The sequence below is a fragment of the Hyperolius riggenbachi genome, chromosome 11 (assembly GCF_040937935.1).
Source record: "Hyperolius riggenbachi isolate aHypRig1 chromosome 11, aHypRig1.pri, whole genome shotgun sequence".
In the NCBI taxonomy this organism is placed as follows: domain Eukaryota; kingdom Metazoa; phylum Chordata; class Amphibia; order Anura; family Hyperoliidae; genus Hyperolius; species Hyperolius riggenbachi.
Window position 1 is genome coordinate 78,867,906 of NC_090656.1, and position 21,455 is coordinate 78,889,360.

The 21,455-nt window shown below is 45.5% G+C and overlaps 1 protein-coding gene across 1 annotated transcript in view; it reads left to right on the forward strand.

Annotated features, from left to right (window-relative positions):
- Positions 1-21,455, forward strand: part of SPON1 (spondin 1) — a 599,663-nt gene that overhangs the window by 209,076 nt on the left and 369,132 nt on the right. The window lies entirely within an intron of this gene.

The following is a 21,455-nucleotide window of genomic DNA, read 5'->3' on the forward strand; positions in this document are numbered from 1 at the left end:
GTAAATTGAGCCATAAATTCAGGCCCGGGCTGCCCATGAGGCGGGGTGAGTTCCTCAGGCGGCGGAGGTGGTGGTGGGGCAGGGGGGTGGCACTCGCCTGGCCGTGGGGGGGGGGGGGGGGGAGCCGAGCTGGAGGGTGTAGCAGCCAGGAAGGTAGAGTGACCAGACGTCCCGGATTGCCCGGGACGCATCCCGGATTCGGGGTCCACTGTCCCAGGCTGCATGAGGTCCCGGGAAACGTCCCGCTTTTAGCAGCGGGACGTCCCGGCCTCGGGACTCTGATCACTGTTTATTGCATAAACTGGCAGCAGCGTCTATAGACGCCGTGCCAGTTCATTGCCCGCAGCCCCGCTCCAGCCTCCTTACTGTCTTTGGTGTTCCGACACCGGCAGGCGAGCAGGGCTACGGCAAGATGGCTGCCGAAGCCCTGTACTGGAGACTATTTGTGTCTCCAGTACAGGGCTTCGGGCGCCATTTTGCCGTAGCCCTGCTCTGCCTGTCAGCGCGGGAGACTTCAGGAGAATCGTCTGGGGGAGATGCGCGCCAGAGGAGTCTCCTGCCAGGTGAGTAAATGCTTTTTTTCCAGGTGAACTTTGCCCGCAGTGAGTTTATTTTCTGGTGACATGTTTGCCCGCAGTGCGTTTATTTTCTGGTGACGTGTGCCCGCAGTGCGTTTATTTTCTGCTGACATGTGTGCCCGCAGTGCATTTATTTTCTGGTGACGTGTGCCCGCAGTGCGTTTATTTTCTAGTGACATGTTTGCCCACAATGCGTTTCTTTTCTGGTAACATGTTTGCCCGCAGTGCGTTTATTTTCTGGTGACGTTTGCCCGCAGTGCGTTTATTTTCTGGTGAAGTTTGCCCACAGTGCATTTATCTTCTGGTGACATGTTTGCCCGCAGTGCGGTTATTTTCTGGTGACGTGTGCCCGCAGTGCGTTTATTTTCTGGTGACATGTTTGCCCGCAGTGCGTTTATTTTCTGGTGACATGTTTGCCCACAATGCGTTTATTTTCTGGTGACATGTTTGCCCGCAGTACGTTTATTTTCTGGTGACGTTTGCCCGCAGTGCGTTTATTTTCTGGTGACATGTGTGCCCGCAGTGCATTTATTTTCTGGTAACGTGTGCCCGCAGTGCGTTTCTTTTCTGGTGACATGTTTGGCCACAGTGCGTTTATTTTCTGGTGACATGTTTGCCCACAATGCGTTTATTTTCTGGTGACATGTGTGCCCGCAGTGCGTTTATTTTCTGGTGACATGTGTGCCCGCAGTGCGTTTATTTTCTGGTGACAAGTTTGCCCGCAGTGCGTTTATTTTCTGGTGACATGTTTGCCAGCAGTGTGTTTATTTTCTGGTGACATGTTTGCCCACAATGCGTTTATTTACTGGTAACATGTTTGCCCGCAGTGCGTTTATTTTCTGGTGACATGTGTGCCCGCAGTGCGTTTATTTTCTGGTGATGTTTGCCCGCAGTGCGTTTATTTTCTGGTGACATGTGTGCCCGCAGTGCGTTTATTTTCTGGAGACATGTTTGCCCACAGTGCGGTTATTTTCTGGTGACGTGTGCCCGCAGTGCGTTTATTTTCTGGTGACATGTGTGCCCGCAGTGCGTTTATTTTCTGGAGACATGTTTGCCCGCAGTGCGTTTATTTTCTGGTGACATGTTTGGCCACAATGCGTTTATTTTCTGGTGACATATGTGCCCGCATTGCGTTTATTTTCTGGTGACATGTTTGCCCACAATGCGTTTATTTTCTGGTGACATGTGTGCCCGCAGTGCATTTATTTTCTGGTGACGTGTGCCCGCAGTGCGGTTATTTTCTGGTGACATGTTTGCCCGCAGTGCGTTGATTTTCTGGTGACATGTGTGCCCGCAGTGCGTTTATTTTCTGGTGACTTTTGCCTGCAGTGCGTTTATTTTCTGGTGACATGTGTGCCCGCAGTGCGTTTATTTTCTGGAGACATGTTTGCCCGCAGTGCGTTTATTTTCTGGTGACATGTTTGGCCACAATGCGTTTATTTTCTGGTGACATGTTTGGCCACAATGCGTTTATTTTCTGGTGACATGTGTGCCCGCAGTGCGTTTATTTTCTGGTGACATGTTTGCCCACAATGCGTTTATTTTCTGGTGACATGTGTGCCCACAGTGCGTTTATTTTCTGGTGACGTGTGCCCGCAGTGCGTTTATTTTCTGATGACATGTTTGCTCGCAGTGCGTTTATTTTCTGGTGACATGTTTGCCCACAATGCGTTTATTTTCTGGTGACATGTTTGCCCACAATGCGTTTATTTTCTGGTGACATGTGTGCCCGCAGTGCGTTTATTTTCTGGAGACGTGTGCCTGCAGTGCGTTTATTTTCTGGTGACATGTGTGCCCGCAGTGCATTTATTTTCTGGTGACGTGTGCCTGCAGTGCGTTTATTTTCTGGTGACATGTGTGCCCGCAGTGCATTTATTTTCTGGTGACATGTTTGCCCACAATGCGTTTATTTTCTGGTGACATGTGTGCCCGCAGTGCGTTTATTTTCTGGTGACATGTTTGCCCACAATGCCTTTATTGTCTGGTGAAATGTTTGCCCGCAGTGCGTTTATTTTCTGGTGACATGTGTGCCCGCAGTGCGTTTATTTTCTGGAGACGTGTGCCCGCAGTGCGTTTATTTTCTGGTGACATGTGTGCCCGCAGTGCGTTTATTCTCTGGTGACATGTTTGCCCACAATGCGTTTATTTTCTGGTGACGTGTGCCCGCAGTGCGTTTATTTTCTGGTGACGTGTGCCCGCAGTGCGTTTATTTTCTGGTGACATGTTTGCCCGCAGTGCGTTTATTTTCTGGTGACATGTTTGCCCACAATGTCTATTTTTTCTGGTGAAATGTTTGCCCGCAGTGCGTTTATTTTCTGGTGAAATGTTTGCCCGCAGTGCGTTTATTTTCTGGTGAAATGTTTGCCCGCAGTGCGTTTATTTTCTGGTGAAATGTTTGCCCGCAGTGCGTTTATTTTCTGGTGAAATGTTTGCCCGCAGTGAGTTTATTTTGTGCTGACATGTTGCCCGCAGTGCGTATATTTTGTGCTGACATGTTTGCCCGCAGTGCGTTTATTTTGTGCTAACATGTTTGCCCGCAGTGTGTTTATTTTGTGCTGACATGTTTGCCCGCAGTGCGTTTATTTTGTGCTGACATGTTTCCCCACAGTGCGTTTATTTTCTGGTGAAATGTTGCCCATTGTGTTTATTTTGTGCTGACATGTTGCTCGCATTGCGTTTATTTTGTGCTGACATGTTGCCCACAATGCGTTTATTTTGTGCTGACATGTTGCCCACATTGCATTTATTTTCTGGTGTCTGGGGTAACTGTTGCTGCATTTATTATTTAATGGGCATAGTTGGCTATGCTTGCTGCTTTGGGGTTACGGTATACTATTAAATAGCATCACACAGTTTCTGCACACCCATGATGCGAAACCTCGTCTGACCACATCATGGCGTAAACACTGCTTTCTTATGCCTCACTGTTACATCATTATGTTAGCTCCGCCCATACAATGTCATGGCCACACCCATTTTCCGGTGCGGCTCACTAAGCCATATTTCCGCCCCCCCTTCCCAGTCTCCCCCCACCCGTCCCAGGTTGAACCAACAAAAATCTGGTCACTCTAAGGAAGGGGGAGAAGTGGGTACAGCAGTGGGGAGGGGGGTCAGGTCCCCTCCCTCACCTGGGGCTCCCCATCCGCGCTCACCCTCCACCTATTTTGCTAAGTTTAATTTAGCTGACAGCGAGCGGGGAAGTAATTATTCACTTAATTCCTTACTTACGTTCCACCTCTCGCCGCATCACTTCCTGCAGTGCCGCTCACTGAAGTACAGTGGTGGTTTACCACTTCATGGTTGAGTTGTTGTTTCTCTGAAGCCTTGTGCACATACTAGATGGAACGCCATTTGGGACCATTTAGGCCTAGAATCTAGGCTATGTTCAGGTATCCCTCAAGAGCACTTAAAGAGAACCTGAACTGAAAATAAAAAGTCAAAATAACCATACACAGGTCATACTTACCTCCTGTGTAGTCTACTTCTCAATCTCTTTCTCCTCTCCTGCGTCCCATTTGTCCACTGTGAAAAATGTATTTCTCCGTCCTCCATTTTAAAAATGCCCATTACCCCATAACAGCTTCCTGGTCAGCACACTGTTAAAATGTAATATCACCCACTTAAGCCATAGGGACACATGGACATTACCTTGCACATTCAGTTGTAACTGACAGCTGCTGGTATATAACTGACAGCAACTGGTATATTTCAGTTCGGACAAAATATTGTCAGAACTGGAAGGGATCGCTGTAAAAAGAAAATGGTGAGCCTCTGAGAGGAACTGACGGTGAGGTTAGTATGTAATATTCATTTGCAGGTACGTCATGTGTTTATTTTAAATCATTTTCCTCGCTTCAGGTTCCCTTTAAAGGACCAGCACACTGGATATTTAAAGGACTCAAACAAGTGAGCTATTCTTCTCAGGCCTGGGCTGAGGCAGAGACTCGGGACAGGAGGTGCCAGCCTCTGAGTGCAGAAGCCATGAGGGGGTATGGTAAAGTAGTCATGAGTGGTGCGTGCACAAAAGTTACTTACATCAGCACCCGGATCTTTCTTTAGCCGTGTCACAGCGCCCTCTGTCTATGACTCCTCAAGTGGCATCTCTCAGTGGATTTTACCACTCACCGTGTCCCTTCTTGTATCTATAGCATATCAGCCCTCCAAGACACCTGGGCAGCAGTCCTTAAAGTGAACCGAGCACCTTTTTAACACTCAGGACATTTCTATAGCACATGAAAAATGCATGCCAACAATCTGTTTCATTATTAAAATAAACTTTCATTTACCTTTGTATTTTACAATCAAAGTAGTATTTTTAGCCTGTTTCAGCAGACCTGACCGTCCGCAGAGCTCTCAGGACGCTAATTCTTTTATTGAGCTAATTACCCAGAATCCACCAGTGACCTAAATGAATACACTGACGCTGTGACATCATATATTACCTTTTGTGAAGAGTCCTGCATCCCCACAAAAAAGTGCACCAGGTACAATAACGATAAACCCTGGTTTACATCACATCTTAGGAAGCTGCGCCTCGATAAAGAAAGGGCATATCGTACAGGCGATAAAGTCCTCTACAAAGCTGCGATATACAAACTGCAGAGAGCCATTACTGACGCAAAAAAAAGATTATTCTAAAAAACTTGAGAAACAATGTTCAAACGCTGACTCATTCACAATATGGAAATCTCTGCATTAAATTACCAGCTACAGGAAGAAATCTCCGCCCTCACTACACAATCTGCAGCTTGCAAATGAACTGAATACATTTTATTGCAGGTTTGACACTAGCACCAAAAGCCAAACACACCAAGTCAATTTGCATAATTTCCATCTCTGCAGCAGGCAAACTGAACACTCTTCCTGCCAGCCAAAGTCTCCACCCCCTGCGGTGCCTCAGCAACTACACAACACAGGAGGCCAGACACAATCTATTGACCTGTCCCCAGATGCGCATGCTCTAACAATATGCCAATCAGATGTAAGCAGACTCTTCAAAAGACAAAACACTAGGAAAGCAATGGGGCCAGACTCTATCTCTGCGAAATGCCTGAAACTGATCAATTAGCTCCTGTACTCACAGACATATTCAAAGCATCTCTTGAACTCTCAATTGTTCCCGGCCTGTTTTAAATGCTCAACTATTGTACCAATCCCAAAAAATTCAAAACCTACATGTTTAAATGATTACAGGCCTGTTGCCCTGACATCATTGGTCATGAAAGCATTCGAAAAACTGTTAATGGCTTATCTGAAATCTATCACAGATCCCCTGCTGGACTCTCTGCAATTTGCCTACAGGCCTAATAGATCTGCAGATGATGCCGTGAACATGTGTATGCATTATGTACTACAGCATCTAGACACCCCAGGAACCTACACCAGGATTTTATTTATAGATTACAGCTCTGCATTTAATACTATAATGCCATCTCTGCTACACAGCAAGCTCTCCCAGCTACACATACCTGAATCCATCTGCAAATGGATAACCGATTTCCTAACCGATAGGAGACAGCGTGTTAGACTTGGTAAACACACATCAAGCTCTCTGACCGTCAGTACTGGTGCACCCCAGGGCTGTGTGCTTTCCCCACTGCTCTACTCACTGTACACCAATGACTGCATCTCCACAGATCCATCTGTTAAGGTTCTGAAGTTTGCAGATGACACAACAGTAGTTGGTCTCATACAAAACGGGGATGAATCTGCATACAGGCATGTGGTGGGACAGCTTTCCTCCTGGTGCAGCAGCAACAACTTGGAACTAAACGCTCTCAAAACCATGGAGATGATAATAGACTTTAGGAGATCCCCCCCCCCCCCAGCACCTCCCCTTAAAGTGAACCTCCGGACTAAAAATTGACTCAGCAGCACTGAAAAGGCTTGGTGTTTCTTTAACAGTGATGCTCAGCATCAGAACTTTTTTTCTCTTATACAAGCTGCACAGAAGAAAACTGCCCGGGCTTTTTTCCCCTGAAGCTGTGCAAAGCATGATGGGATTTCTGATTTTGTTCTTCTCGTCCTGCTGTTTTGGTGCAATTTTTTTTTTTTTTTTACATTTGAATTTGACATTTGAAGCCTAGCGTGTGCAGCTGGGAGGGGTAATCAGGACACAGGATAGTTGGAACTGTGTCTCCTGCTCCTTGCCACCTCCTTTCAACCAAAAAGATGGCTCCCCCATGAAAAAGATGGCTACCCCATGAAATCACAAACATTTGCCTGTTCTTTTAAAACAGAGTGGGTAAGAGATTATATTACCTATCTATTCTAATTAACATAACTAATGTAACTTGATGACAGTATGTTTGTTTAGGCTGAAGTTCCCCTTTAACCATAAATGGATCCACAATAACTCAGGTAGAGTCATTCAAGTTTCTTGGGTCCACGATCTCACACAACCTAAAATGGAATAACAATACGGTCACTATTGTCAAGAAAGCGCAACAGAGGATGTACCATCTACGGCAGCTGAAAAAGTTTGGCCTACCTCAAAATTTAATGGTGCAGTTCTACACTGCAATTATTGAATCCACCATAACATCATCTATGACTGTATGGTTCAGCTCCTGCTCAGCATTAGAAAAGGGGAGGCTGCAGCGCATCATCCGAACAGCGGAAAGGATAATTGGCTGTAGCTTACCTTCCCTGCAGGATCTTTACGCTAGCAGGTGCAGAAAAAGAGCAACCAAAATTGCCTCTGACCACTCTCACCCAGCTCACTTCATCTTCCAGCGCATGCCTTCAGGAGTAAGATTCCGGTCAATCGCTACGAAAACCTCCAGACACAGGAACAGCTTTTTTTCCTCAAGTGGTAGCCATACTTAATGCTGAACCACGCTAGAGCAGCTAGGACTTGAAAGTAATCTGAAATGAACAATTCTCACACTGCTTACTGCCACTATACTTATAATGTCCTTGACTTGTAATATACACACTGTCTGCCCTTGTATTGTTTTTGTTTGTGTTTGTTAAGCAACTACCAAGACAAATTCCTTGTAGGTGCAAACTTACTTGGCGAAATAAAATTGATTCTGATTCTGATTCTGACTGTTTCTTCAAAGACCTAGTGTGTGTCAAACAGTCCTAATTACCCACCCCCTTTGTTGAGAGAAAATCTATTGTTTACTTATGGGTAATTAGCTCAATAAAAGAATTAGCGTCCTGAGAGCTCTGCGGATGGTCAGGTCTGCTGAAACAGGCTAATACTGCTACTTTGATTGTAAAATACAAAGGTAAATGAAAGTTTATTTTAATAATGAAACAGATTGTTGGCATGCGTTTTTCATGTGCTATAGAAATGTCCTGAGTGCTAAAAAGGTCCTCGGTTCACTTTAAAGAGAACCCGAGCTGAGATTTAATTATGTTAGTGGGGCACAGAGACTGGTTGTGCACACCAACACCAGCCTCTGTTGCCCCATGGTGTGCCTCCAGGACCCCCCGCAGTGCTAGCGACACACAGCGTGTCGCCAGCACAATGTTTACCTATGCCGTGTCTGTTAGCGACGCTCCCCCGCCTCCTCCGTATCGGCGCTACCCGCCTGCGTCCCTTCCTTCCCGCTGATTGGAGGGAAGGGACGCGGGCGGGTAGCGCCGATACAGAGGAGGCGGGGGAGCGGCGCTGACTGACACAGCATAGGTAAACATTGTGCTGGCGACACGCTGTGTGTCGCTAGCACTGCGGGGGTTATATCGGCGCGCAGGGGGGTCCTGGAGGCACACCATGGGGCAACAGAGGCTGGTGTTAGTGTGCACAACCAGCCTCTGTGCCCCACTAACATAATTAAATCCCACCTCGGGTTCTCATTAAAAATAAACCTCAAAAATAGAGAACGGACCTTGCATACTGTAAAAACCTTTTTAAATTGATTCTAAAAGCTGCATATATGCTGCGTACCAAATAAAATTGAAACCCTGAGAATCCCCCCTGAAGAGATGGACTAGTCCAAAACCTGTCGCTTCTGTCAGATTTCTACTACCTACTGTAAGTGACAGCAACATAGGAGAAAAGTAATTTATGGTTCATTTTACTATGGAAAAAAACATACTTCATATAATTTTCTATGTTTGCACATATTTCAATTTTATAATTTTTTTGCCACAGTGCCTCTTTAAGTATTTGCTTGCTGGTGATTTAAAAGGCATTTAAGCAACATGTTTGAAATTATCACTTAGGAGAAAACTCAGAGAAAAATAAATTGCGTATGGCCCCATGTCTGTAAATACTTCAAATACTTGAAACATGTAAGAAAGACCTACGGTACATATTAAAGGACCACTATCGCGAAAAATTGTAAAATTTAAAATGCATGTAAACATATACAAATAAAAACTATGTTTCTTCCAGAGTAAAATGAGCTTTAAATTACTGTTCTCCTATGTTTGTCACTTACAAAAAGTAGTAGAAATCTGACATTACCGACAGGTTTTAAACTAGTCCATCTTTTCATGGGGGATTCTCAGCAAGGATCTTATTCTTTCCTAAGACATTCCCTGAAACATATTTATACAAAGATGCTGGCCAGCGTCTCTGCTCATTGCACTTTTTTTGGCTGTTGGACAGAGCAACTGCTATTTATTAAGTGCTTTTGAAACTAAGCAAAGCCCTGAAAATCCCCCATGAGGAGATGGGCTAGTCCAAAACCGTTGGTTCTGTCAGATTTTTACTACCTACTGTAAGTGACAGCAACATAGGAGGAAAGTAATAGAGATGAGCCGAAATTTTCGAAATTTCGAACTGCTTTTATTACGAATGCGAAATTTAACATTACGACCCAAATTCGTAATTTCGTAATTAATTTTCAAATCGTAATTTACAATTTCGTAATCGAAATTTCACTCCCGTAATGACGAATTTCGTGTCTCCAACCGAAATTTTACTGTTTCAGGTTTGTAAGGGTTTCTATCCCTCTAGATGCCTAAAATGAATAGCACAGCCAGCCAGCCTCCTCCTCCTCCTCCTCCTCCTCCTCCTCCTCCTCCTCCTCCTCCTCCTCCTCCTCCTCCTCCTCCTCCTCCTCCTCCTCCTCCTCCTCCTCCTCCTCCTCCTCCTCCTCCTCCTCCTCCTCCTCCTCCTCCTCCTCCTCCTCCTCCTCCTCCTCCTCCTCCTCCTCTCTCTCTCTCTCTCTCTCTCTCTCTCTCTCTCTCTCTCTCTCTCTCTCCCCAGAGATCTGTAGTATTTCAAAACCATACTCACATTCATGACATGTCCAGGGATCAAACCCAGGCCAACCACATGGAAGACAGCTATGCTCACCACCATACCACCAAACACACACTAAATAGACTGCTAACCTAAATCTTACTTGTAGACAGTCATATGAGACACATGCTGGGTGCAGGGCTTTGTGATTGGACCATGCGATAGAGTGAGGTGCAAAAATGAAATCATGCCTAGCAGAGGATGGTTTCACAGTGCTAAATGCTAGGCTGGCTGTGGTGCAATTGGTTAGTGTGTCTGGCTGGTAACAGCAAGGTTACAGGTTCAATTCCATCCAGGCATGTCTTTTCCTTTTGCGTTCAACAGTTGTCCAAACAGAGCCAACAGAGCCCCAGATAGCCATGTAGAGTTAGGTCACAGCTAGCCTGGCTGTGGTGCAATTGGTTAGTGTGTCTGGCTGGTAACAGCAAGGTTACAGGTTTGATTCCATCCAGGCATGTCTTTTCCTTTTGAGTTCAACAGTTGTCCAAACACCGAGCACAAAGTTTTGCATGCGTAAAGTTTTACGCACGCAAAATACCCCATGGGGTTCAATGGCGCAGCGCGCGCACGCAAAAGGAAAAGACATGCCTGGATGGAATCAAACCTTGCTGTTACCAGCCAGACACACTAACCAATTGCACCACAGCCAGGCTAGCTGTGACCTAACTCTACATGGCTATCTGGGGCTCTGTTGGCTCTGTTTGGACAACTGTTGAACGCAAAAGGAAAAGACATGCCTGGATGGAATCGAACCTGTAACCTTGCTGTTACCAGCCAGACGCACTAACCAATTGCACCACAGCCAGGCTAGCAGTGACCTAACTCTACATGGCTATCTGGGGCTCTGTTGACTCTGTTTGGACAACTGTTGAACGCAAAAGGAAAAGACATGCCTGGATGGAATCGAACCTGTAACCTTGCTGTTACTAGCCAGACGCACTAACCAATTGCACCACAGCCAGGCTAGCTGTGACCTAACTCTACATGGCTATCTGGGGCTCTGTTGGCTCTGTTTGGACAACTGTTGAACGCAAAAGGAAAAGACATGCCTGGATGGAATTGAACCTGTAACCTTGCTGTTACCAGCCAGGCACACTAACCAATTGCACCACAGCCAGCCTAGCATTTAGCACTGTGAAACCATCCTCTGCTAGGCATGATTTCATTTTTGCACCTCACTCTATCGCATGGTCCAATCACAAAGCCCTGCACCCAGCATGTGTCTCATATGACTGTCTACAAGTAAGATTTAGGTTAGCAGTCTATTTAGTGTGTGTTTGGTGGTATGGTGGTGAGCATAGCTGTCTTCCATGTGGTTGGCCTGGGTTTGATCCCTGGACATGTCATGAATGTGAGTATGGTTTTGAAGTACTACAGATCTCTGGAGAGAGAGAGAGAGAGAGAGAGAGAGAGAGAGAGAGAGAGAGAGAGAGAGAGAGAGAGAGAGAGAGAGAGGAGGAGGAGGAGGAGGAGGAGGAGGAGGAGGAGGAGGAGGAGGAGGAGGAGGAGGAGGAGGAGGAGGAGGAGGAGGAGGAGGAGGAGGAGGAGGAGGAGGAGGAGGAGGAGGAGGAGGAGGAGGAGGAGGAGGAGGAGGAGGAGGAGGAGGAGGAGGAGGAGGAGGAGGAGGAGGAGGAGGAGGAGGAGGAGGAGGAGGAGGAGGAGGAGGAGGCTGGCTGGCTGTGCATTTTAGGCATCTAGAGGGATAGAAACCCTTACAAACCTGAAACAGTAAAATTTCGGTTGGAGACACGGAATTCGTCATTACGGGAGTGAAATTTCGATTACGAAGGCATCTAGAGGGATAGAAACCTTTGCAAACTTTAAAATACTAAATTTCGTAATCGTAATTACGAAAATTTGCGTAATTTGCGAAAATTACGAAATTTCGATTACTGCTAAAATCGTAATTGTAGTAATTTCGCGAAATTTCGGAAATTCGTAATTAGGTCATTACGCTCATCCCTAGAAAGTAATTTATGGCTCATTTTACTCTGGAAAAAACATACTTCTTATTATATGTGTTTACATGTATTTTAAATGCTACGATAGTGGTCCTTTAATATATACTGCTGCAGCCACTGTGCTGCATTTATGCACCGGACTGACTGCACCATTTATTTAGGCTCCTTATACATATTTTGTCCATGAAGTATCTCACAGCATTTGCTGCCTGTTAGCCTGCATTATCTTTTTATAAAATTAGAAGGAATATTGTACTCCCTTCAATAAATTTACAGAGAGTATTAAAGACTCTGTAACAAAATGTTGAGCCTTATTTCTTCTATCCTATATGTTCCTATAGCTGTTCTAATGTGCTCTGTCTTACTGCAGCCTTTCCTGGTTGCACACTGGCTGTATTATCTCTGTTATATGATCTAATCTTCTCTCCTCTGTCGGCTCTGTTGGGCTCAGGCAGTCTGGCTGGAATGTGCTGTGCTGCTTGTGATTGGATAGAAGCTATACACACCATCTCCAGGCCCCCTGCACACTCTGTATGACTCACAGACTGAGCTACTCTCAGCGTATCACTTGCTATGTCTTTTGTTTGTAAACACTGCATAAAACTGGCAATTACAAGCCAGGATTGCAGCAGGGAGAGGAAGAAACAGCACAGAGGGGCCCAGAAGAACATAATGAATAGAATGGTATGCGTTTCATTGTAAGTAATGTAAGAATTTTACAGTACAGATTCTCTTTAAGACTTAATACAGAGCGGTGTGGTTTCCGTAAACGTTCCCGACCTGTGACCCCGCGCCTTTGTATGGTTACTAGACTCCTTGATGGCTCTTAATATCCTTTTAACACAGTAGGGATGACATTATCCCAGATCGCGTCGTGGCTTGTCATTCAGCGTACAATGTGACACGCTGGCGATATGCGCTGGCATAATAGCAGTACTAGAGAACGGAGTGTCTGTTTTAATCAAGAAATGTGAAGAGGTTTCATCAGACCAGCTAGCACTCGGTGAATAAAACTCCCTCGGAAACAGAAAGCTCTTGTCAAACAGTCTGATTTAGAGCGCCAATTTAATTATGAAATTGAGATTTTCTCTTTTCCTCCAACTAGGAAGATTTAATAAGTTCCCCACATCCACAATATCAGGCAAATCCCAGCATATCAGCTCTTGACGGAAAACTGCACAACAACTGCCAGGGCTCAGCAGCTTAGACTTCTTTTCTCTCCTTGCAGATCTCCTTAAATAAAGAAACTTGCTTGGAGTGATGCCGATATTCAAATGACTTGCAATTAAAGTGACCCTGCAGGGGAAGGAATACGACTGTTTCCATATTTATCTCTTTTTAAAGCAGACCTGAACTCAGACCTTCCTCTCTTCTCTAAAAGATAAGCAATATCATAATAACCTTTAAAGAAAAACATTTATTTGTAACAGCTTGCAGAACTCCTGCAATAAATCTGCAGTGTCTACTTCCTGCTTTCATGGAAGCAGAGAAAGGGTTAACATCCTGTATTTACATATTAGCTGTGGTGCTCTGGCTAAAGGTGGCCCACTCTGGCTGCATGCTTGTTTTAGGTATGTGACTCGGACACTATGGAAGCCAGAAAGATCAGCAGGATAGCCAGGTAACTAGTATTGTTTACTGGGGATGGCCCTGATTAGGAGAACTCATGGAGAAGCATGTGATCAGTTTGATCAGCTGATAGATTTGTAAGGTCCTGATTTGCTGTGATGACGTCCTGGTTTAACACATGATCATTACCAGCAAATCAGAGACTTACAAATCTATCAGCTGATTAAACTGATCACATGCTTCTACATGAGTTCTCCTAAGCAGGGTCATTCCTATTGTTTACAAGGAATTAAATATGGCAGCCTCTGTATCCCTATAACTACAGAGACACTTTAACCACTTAAGGACTGCAGTCATAAAACCCCTTAAGGACCAGAGCCTTTTTTTCCATTCGGACCACTGCAGCTTTCACGGTTTATTGCTCAGTCATACAACCTACCACCTAAATGAATTTTACCTCCTTTTCTTGTCACTAATACAGCTTTCTTTTGGTGCTATTTGATTGCTGCTGCGAGTTTTACTTTTTATTATATTCATCAAAAAAGACATGAATTTTGTCAAAAAAATGACTTTTTTAACTTTCTGTGCTGACATTTTTCAAATAAAGTAAAATTTCCTATACATTTGAGCGCGAAAGTTATTCTGCTACATGTCTTTGATAAAAAAAAAAAAACATTCAGTGTATATTTATTGGATTGGGTAAAAGTTATAGCGTTTACAAACTATGGTGCAAAAAGTGAATTTTCCCATTTTCAAGCATCTCTGACTTTTCTGCGCACCTGTCAGGTTTCATGAGGGGCTAAAATTCCAGGATAGTACAAATACCCCCCAAATGACCCCATTTTGGAAAGAAGACATCCCAAAGTATTCAGTGAGAGGCATGGTGAGTTCATTGAAGATTTTATTTTTTGTCACAAGTTAGCGGAAAATGACACTTTGTGACAGAAAAAAAAAAAAAAAAAGTTTCCATTTCTTCTAACTTGTGACAAAAAAAAATGAAATCTGCCACGGACTTACTATGCTCCTCTCTGAATACCTTGAAGTGTCTACTTTCCAAAATGGGGTCATTTGTGGGGTGTGTTCACTGTCCTGGCATTTTGGGGGGTGCCTAATTGTAAGCACCCCTGTAAAGCCTAAAGATGCTCATTGGACTTTGGGCCCCTTAGCGCAGTTAGGCTGCAAAAAAGTGCCACACATGTGGTATTGCCGTACTCAGGAGAAGTATTATAATGTGTTTTGGGGTGTATTTTTACACATACCCATGCTGGGTGGGAGAAATATCTCCGTAAATGACAATTTTTTTATTTTTTTACACACAATTGTCAATTTATAGAGATATTTCTTCCACTCAGCATCGGTATGTGTAAAAATACACCCCAAAACACATTATACTACTTCTCCTGAGTACGGCGATACCACATGTGTGGCACTTTTTTGCACCCTAACTGCGCTAAGGGGCCCAAAGTCCAATGAGTACCTTTAGGATTTCACAGGTCATTTTGAGAAATTTCGTTTCAAGACTGCTCCTCACGGTTTAGGGCCTCTAAAATGCCAGGGCAGTATAGGAACCCCACAAGTGACCCCATTTTAGAAAGAAGACACCCCAAGGTATTCCGTTAGGGGTATGGTGAGTTCATAGAAGATTTTTTTTTGTCACAAGTTAGCGGAAATTGATTTTAATTGTTTTTTTTCACAAAGTGTCATTTTCCGCTAACTTGTGACAAAAATAAAATCTTCTATGAACTCACCATACTCCTAACGGAATACCTTGGGGTGTCTTCTTTCTAAAATGGGGTCATTTGTGGGGTTCCTATACTGCCCTGGCATTTTAGGGGCCCTAAACCGTGAGGAGTAGTCTTGAAACCAAATGTCGCAAAATGACCTGTGAAATCCTAAAGGTACTCATTGGACTTTGGGTCCCTTAGCGCACTTAGAGTGCAAAAAAGTGCCACACATGTGGTACCGCCGTACTCAGGAGAAGTAGTATAATGTGTTTTGGGGTGTATTTTTACACATACAGATGCTAGGTGGGAGAAATATCTCTGTAAATGACAATTATTTGATTTTTTTTTACACACAATTGTCCATTTACAGAGAGATTTCTCCCACCCAGCATGGGTATGTATAAAAATACACCCCAAAACACATTATACTACTTCTTCTGAGTACGGCGATACCACATGTGTGACACTTTTTTGCAACCTAGGTGCGCTAAGGGGCCTAACGTCCTATTCAAAGGTCATTTTGAGGCATTTGGATTCTAGACTACTCCTCACGGTTTAGGGCCCCTAAAATGCCAGGGCAGTATAGGAACCCCACAAGTGACCCCATTTTAGAAAGAAGACACCCCAAGGTATTCCGTTAGGGGTATGGTGAGTTCATAGAAGATTTTATTTTTTGTCACAAGTTAGTGAAAAATGACACTTTGTGAAAAAAACAATAAAAATCCAATTTCCGCTAACTTTTGACAAAAAATAAAATCTTCTATGAACTCATCATACACCTAACAGAATACCTTGGGGTGTCTTCTTTCTAGAATGGGGTCATTTGTGGGGTTCCAATACTGCCCTGGCATTTTAGGGGCCCTAAACCGTGAGGAGTAGTCTTGAACCCAAATGTCTCAAAATGACCTGTGAAATCCTAAAGGTACTCATTGGACTTTGGGCCACTTAGCACAGTTAGGCTGCAAAAAAGTGTCACACATGTGGTATCGCCGTACTCAGAAGAAGTAGTATAATGTGTTTTGTGGTGTATTTTTACATATAACCATGCTGGGTGGGAGAAATATCTCTGTAAATGACACATTTTTTATTTTTTTTTTACACACAATTGTCCATTTACAGAGAGATTTCTCCCACCCAGCATGGGTATATGTAAAAATACACCACAAAACACATTATACTACTTCTCCTGAGTATGGCGATACTACATGTGTGACACTTTTTTGCAGCCTAGGTGCGCTAAGGGGCCCAACATCCTATTCACAGGTCATTTTGAGGCATTTGTTTTCTAGACTACTCCCCACGGTTTAGGGCCCCTAAAATGCCAGGGCAGTATAGGAACCCCACATGTGACCCCATTTTAGAAAGAAGACACCCCAAGGTATTCCGTTAGGGGTATGGTGAGTTCATAGAAGATTTTATTTTTTGTAACAAGTTAGTGAAAAATGACACTTTGTGAAAAAAACAATAAAAATCCAATTTCCGCTAACTTTTGACAAAAAATAAAATCTTCTATGAACTCATCATACACCTAACAGAATACCTTGGGGTGTCTTCTTTCTAAAATGGGGTCACTCGTGGGGTTCCTATACTGCCCTGGCATTTTACGGGCCCAAAACTGTGAGTAGTCTGGAAACCAAATTTCTCAAAATGACTGTTCAGGGGTATAAGCATCTGCAAATTTTGATGACAGGTGGTCTATGAGGGGGCAAATTTTGTGGAAACGGTCATAAGCAGGGTGGCCTCTTAGATGACAGGATGTATTGGGCATAATCTGATGGATAGGAGTGCTAGGGGGGTGACAGGAGGTGATTGATGGGTGTCTCAGGGGGCGGTTAGAGGGGAAAATAGATGCAATCAATGCACTGAGGAGGTGATCGGAAGGGGGTCTGAGGGGGATCTGAGGGTTTGGCTGAGTGATCAGGAGCCCACACGGGGCAAATTAGGGCCTGATCTGATGGGTAGGTGTGCTAGGGGGTGACAGGAGGTGATTTATGGGTGTCTCAAGGTGTGATTAGAGGGGGGAAATAGATGCAAGCAATGCACTAGCGAGGTGATCAGGGCTGGGGTCTGAGGGCGTTCTGAGGTGTGGGCGGGTGATTGGGTGCCCGCAAGGGGCAGATTAGGGTCTAATCTGATGGGTAACAGTGACAGGTGGTGATAGGGAGTGATTGATGGGTAATTAGTGGGTGTTTAGAGGAGAGAAGAGATGTAAACACTGCACTTGGGAGGTGATCTGATGTCAGATCTGCGGGCGATCTATTGGTGTGGGTGGGTGATCAGATTGCCCGCAAGGGGCAGGTTAGGGGCTGATTGATGGGTGGCAGTGACAGGGGGTGATTGATGGGTGGCAATGACAGGGGGTGATTGATGGGTGATTGACAGGTGATCAGTGGGTTATTACAGGGAATAACAGATGTAAATATTGCACTGGCGAATTGATAAGGCGGGGGTCTGAGGGCAATCTGAGCGTGTGGGCGGGTGATTGGGTGCCCGCAAGGGGCAGATTAGGGTCTAATCTGATGGGTAACAGTGACAGGTGGTGATAGGGGGTGATTGATGGGTAATTAGTGGGTGTTTAGAGGAGAGAAGAGATGTAAACACTGCACTTGGGAGGTGATCTGATGTCGGATCTGCGGGCGATCTATTGGTGTGGGTGGGTGATCAGATTGCCCGCAAGGGGCAGGTTAGGGGCTGATTGATGGGTGGCAGTGACAGGGGGTGATTGATGGGTGGCAGTGACAGGGGGTGATTGACAGGTGATCAGTGGGTTATTACAGGGAAGAACGGATGTAAATAATGCACTGGCGAATCGATAAGGGGGGGTTTGAGGGCAATCTGAGCGTGTGGGCGGGTGATTGGGTGCCCGCAAGGGTCTAATCTGATGGGTAAAAGTGACAGGTGGTGATAGGGGGTGATTGATGGGTGATTGATGGGTAATTAGTGGGTGTTTAGAGGAGAGAATAGATGTAAACAATGGATTTGGGAGGTGATCTGATGTCGGATCTGCGGGCGATCTATTGGTGTGGGTGGGTGATCAGATTGCCCGCAAGGGGCAGGTTAGGGGCTGATTGATGGGTGGCAGTGACAGGGGGTGATTGATGGGTGGCAATGACAGGGGGTGATTGATGGGTGATTGACAGGTGATCAGTGGGTTATTACAGGGAATAACAGATGTAAATATTGCACTGGCGAATTGATAAGGCGGGGGTCTGAGGGCAATCTGAGCGTGTGGGCGGGTGATTGGGTGCCCGCAAGGGGCAGATTAGGGTCTAATCTGATGGGTAACAGTGACAGGTGGTGATAGGGGGTGATTGATGGGTAATTAGTGGGTGTTTAGAGGAGAGAAGAGATGTAAACACTGCACTTGGGAGGTGATCTGATGTCGGATCTGCGGGCGATCTATTGGTGTGGGTGGGTGATCAGATTGCCCGCAAGGGGCAGGTTAGGGGCTGATTGATGGGTGGCAGTGACAGGGGGTGATTGATGGGTGGCAGTGACAGGGGGTGATTGACAGGTGATCAGTGGGTTATTACAGGGAAGAACGGATGTAAATAATGCACTGGCGAATCGATAAGGGGGGGTTTGAGGGCAATCTGAGCGTGTGGGCGGGTGATTGGGTGCCCGCAAGGGTCTAATCTGATGGGTAAAAGTGACAGGTGGTGATAGGGGGTGATTGATGGGTGATTGATGGGTAATTAGTGGGTGTTTAGAGGAGAGAATAGATGTAAACAATGGATTTGGGAGGTGATCTGATGTCGGATCTGCGGGCGATCTATTGGTGTGGGTGGGTGATCAGATTGCCCGCAAGGGGCAGGTTAGGGGCTGATTGATGGGTGGCAGTGACAGGGGGTGATTGACGGGTGATTGACAGGTGATTGACAGGTGATCAGGGGGGATAGATGCATACAGTACACAGGGGGGGAGGGTCTGGGGGGGTCTGGGGAGAATCTGAAGGGTGGGGGGGGGGGTGATCAGGAGGGAGCAGGGGGCAGTTTAGGGACTAAAAAAAAAATAGCGTTGACAGATAGTGACAGGGAGTGATTGATGGGTGATTAGGGGGGTGACTGGGTGCAAACGGTGGTCTGGGGGGTGGGCAGGGGGGGGTCTGAGGGGTACTGTGGGCGATCAGGGGGCAAGGGGGGCAGATCAGTGTGTTTGGGTGCAGACTAGGGTGGCTGCAGCCTGCCCTGGTGGTCCCTCGGACACTGGGACCACCAGGGCAGGAGGCAGCCTGTATAATACACTTTGTAAACATTACAATGCGTATTATACGCTTCCTATCCGGCGATCGTCGGGTTAACAACCCACCGGCGCTTCCGATTGGCCGGCGGGTTGACGTCGCGGGTGGGCGGAGCCTATTGCCGGCGGATGCGCGCGCATTCCAGCGCGCGATCCCCGGCCAGAGAGTGCCCCAGGACCTGAAGCCAATCTGCGTTACGTGGTCCTGGGGCTGCCACTTTGCCGCCGCCAATATGAAGTAGGCGGTCGGCAAGTGGTTAAGTTAAAATATTATTATACTGATTGCTACGTATACAGTGAAGGTGGCCATACATCAGGCGACTTGGCTGCCGAGTAATTATTATTTAATCAGAATCGAATAAAAATCAGTGTTGCCAAGTGCATACCCAACCGACAATGCAAAACATTTCGGCTTGAAATTGGTTGCATTAATCGGTCAGACATGCTAGATGCAGGGCTGACTTGCTCGATCGGGTGCACGCCGGTAACAGTGAGCGATATCGGGATGAGCGACGAATGCAAAGAAACTCCTGACGCTGCTCCCACTACTGTTTAATGTGCCCCCTAGTGCCCAGTGCACTCTGTATTACACTCTATATATTACCTGCCTGTGGCCCTGCTGGCTCCAGGCACTGTCCTTCATCCATACACACGCCTCACGTTGTTGCTGGGTAACGTGGGTGCATGTGGGTCGTCACACACGCACCCATGTTACTAGGCAACCACGTGGGATGCATGTATGGATGGTGGAGGGAGCCCAGAGTAAACGGTGGCCGCAGACAGGTAATGTATAGAGGCCACTGGGCACCTGGCGGCACATTCAACATTAGGGCGTATATGGCGTACTGGCACCAGGACTTTTCGGCGCAGGGTGAGCTGAATGACTGCTCACCTTGCTTCTGCACAAGTTCAGGGGTGGGGGGTGTTAAATACTATTCCCCCTCCGAATTGTCGCAACTCGGAGGAAGAAGTAATTCAGAGTCTGGCAATTGCCAGATCCCTGAATTACTCTGTGCGCGGGGCGTCGGCTATAGCCTTTAAAGCAGTAGGATTAGCCATACTATGCCAGGGAAAAAAACCACATATATAAGTAGATAAATACTTGATCTACTTACATAACACATGTATTGTACTGTCTGTGTTTTTATTTCAGTGAATTTTATATAGTAAATGAAGAGAATTCTGTTCCTGGTGGGAATCATGTCTTTTTCCCACAGTTTAGGCTAAATCCTGATTTCATTTCTGCCCTTTACTTTTTTTTTCTTTTCTCCTCCAATCGCAGAGTCACCTCAGCCTTGCTTGTAAACACAAGTGAGCAGGGGATTGTGTTTCAGATAACAGCTAGGCAGGAAAATAAATGGAAGAGGAGGAATATATTATAGATAAAAAGAACCCGCAGCATGCAACTGTTTGGCACTGACTACTTAAGAGCCAGTGCTCCTTAAAGAGACTCCATAACAAAAATTGCATCCTGTTTTTTATCATCCTACAAGTTCCAAAAGCTATTCTAATGTGTTCTGGCTTACTGCAGCACTTTCTGCTATCACAGTCTCTGTAATAAATCAACTTATCTCTCTCTTGTCAGACTTGTCAGCCTGTGTCTGGAAGGCTGCCAAGTTCTTCAGTGTTGTGGTTCTGTGATGCATCCCCCCCCTCCAGCCCCCTCTCTGCACACTGCCTGTGTATTATTTAGATTAGGGCAGCTTCTCTCTTCTCTCTTATCTTTTACAAGCTGGATAAATCCTCCTCTGAGCTGGCTGGGCTTTCACATACTGAGGAATTACATACAGGCAGAGCTGTCTGCACTCTGCAGGAAGAAACAGCCTGACACTTCAGTGGAAGATAGCTGCAGGGGGAAAGAAACACACAAATGATCTCTTGAGATTCAAAAGGAAGGGTATATACAGCCTGCTTGTGTATGATTGTATTTTCTATGTGTGGACATACTGTACATCAATCTACTTCCTGTTTTGGTGGCCATTTTGTTTGTTTATAAACAAACTTTTTAAAACTGTTTTTAACCACTTTTAATGCGGCGAGGAGCGGCGAAATTTTGACAGAGGGTAATAGTAAATGTCCCCTAACGCACTGGTATGTTTACTTTTGTGCGATTTTAACAATACAGATTCTCTTTAAGTATGCGATAACTCCAAATCATAACAGCAGAAACATTTTTGAACGT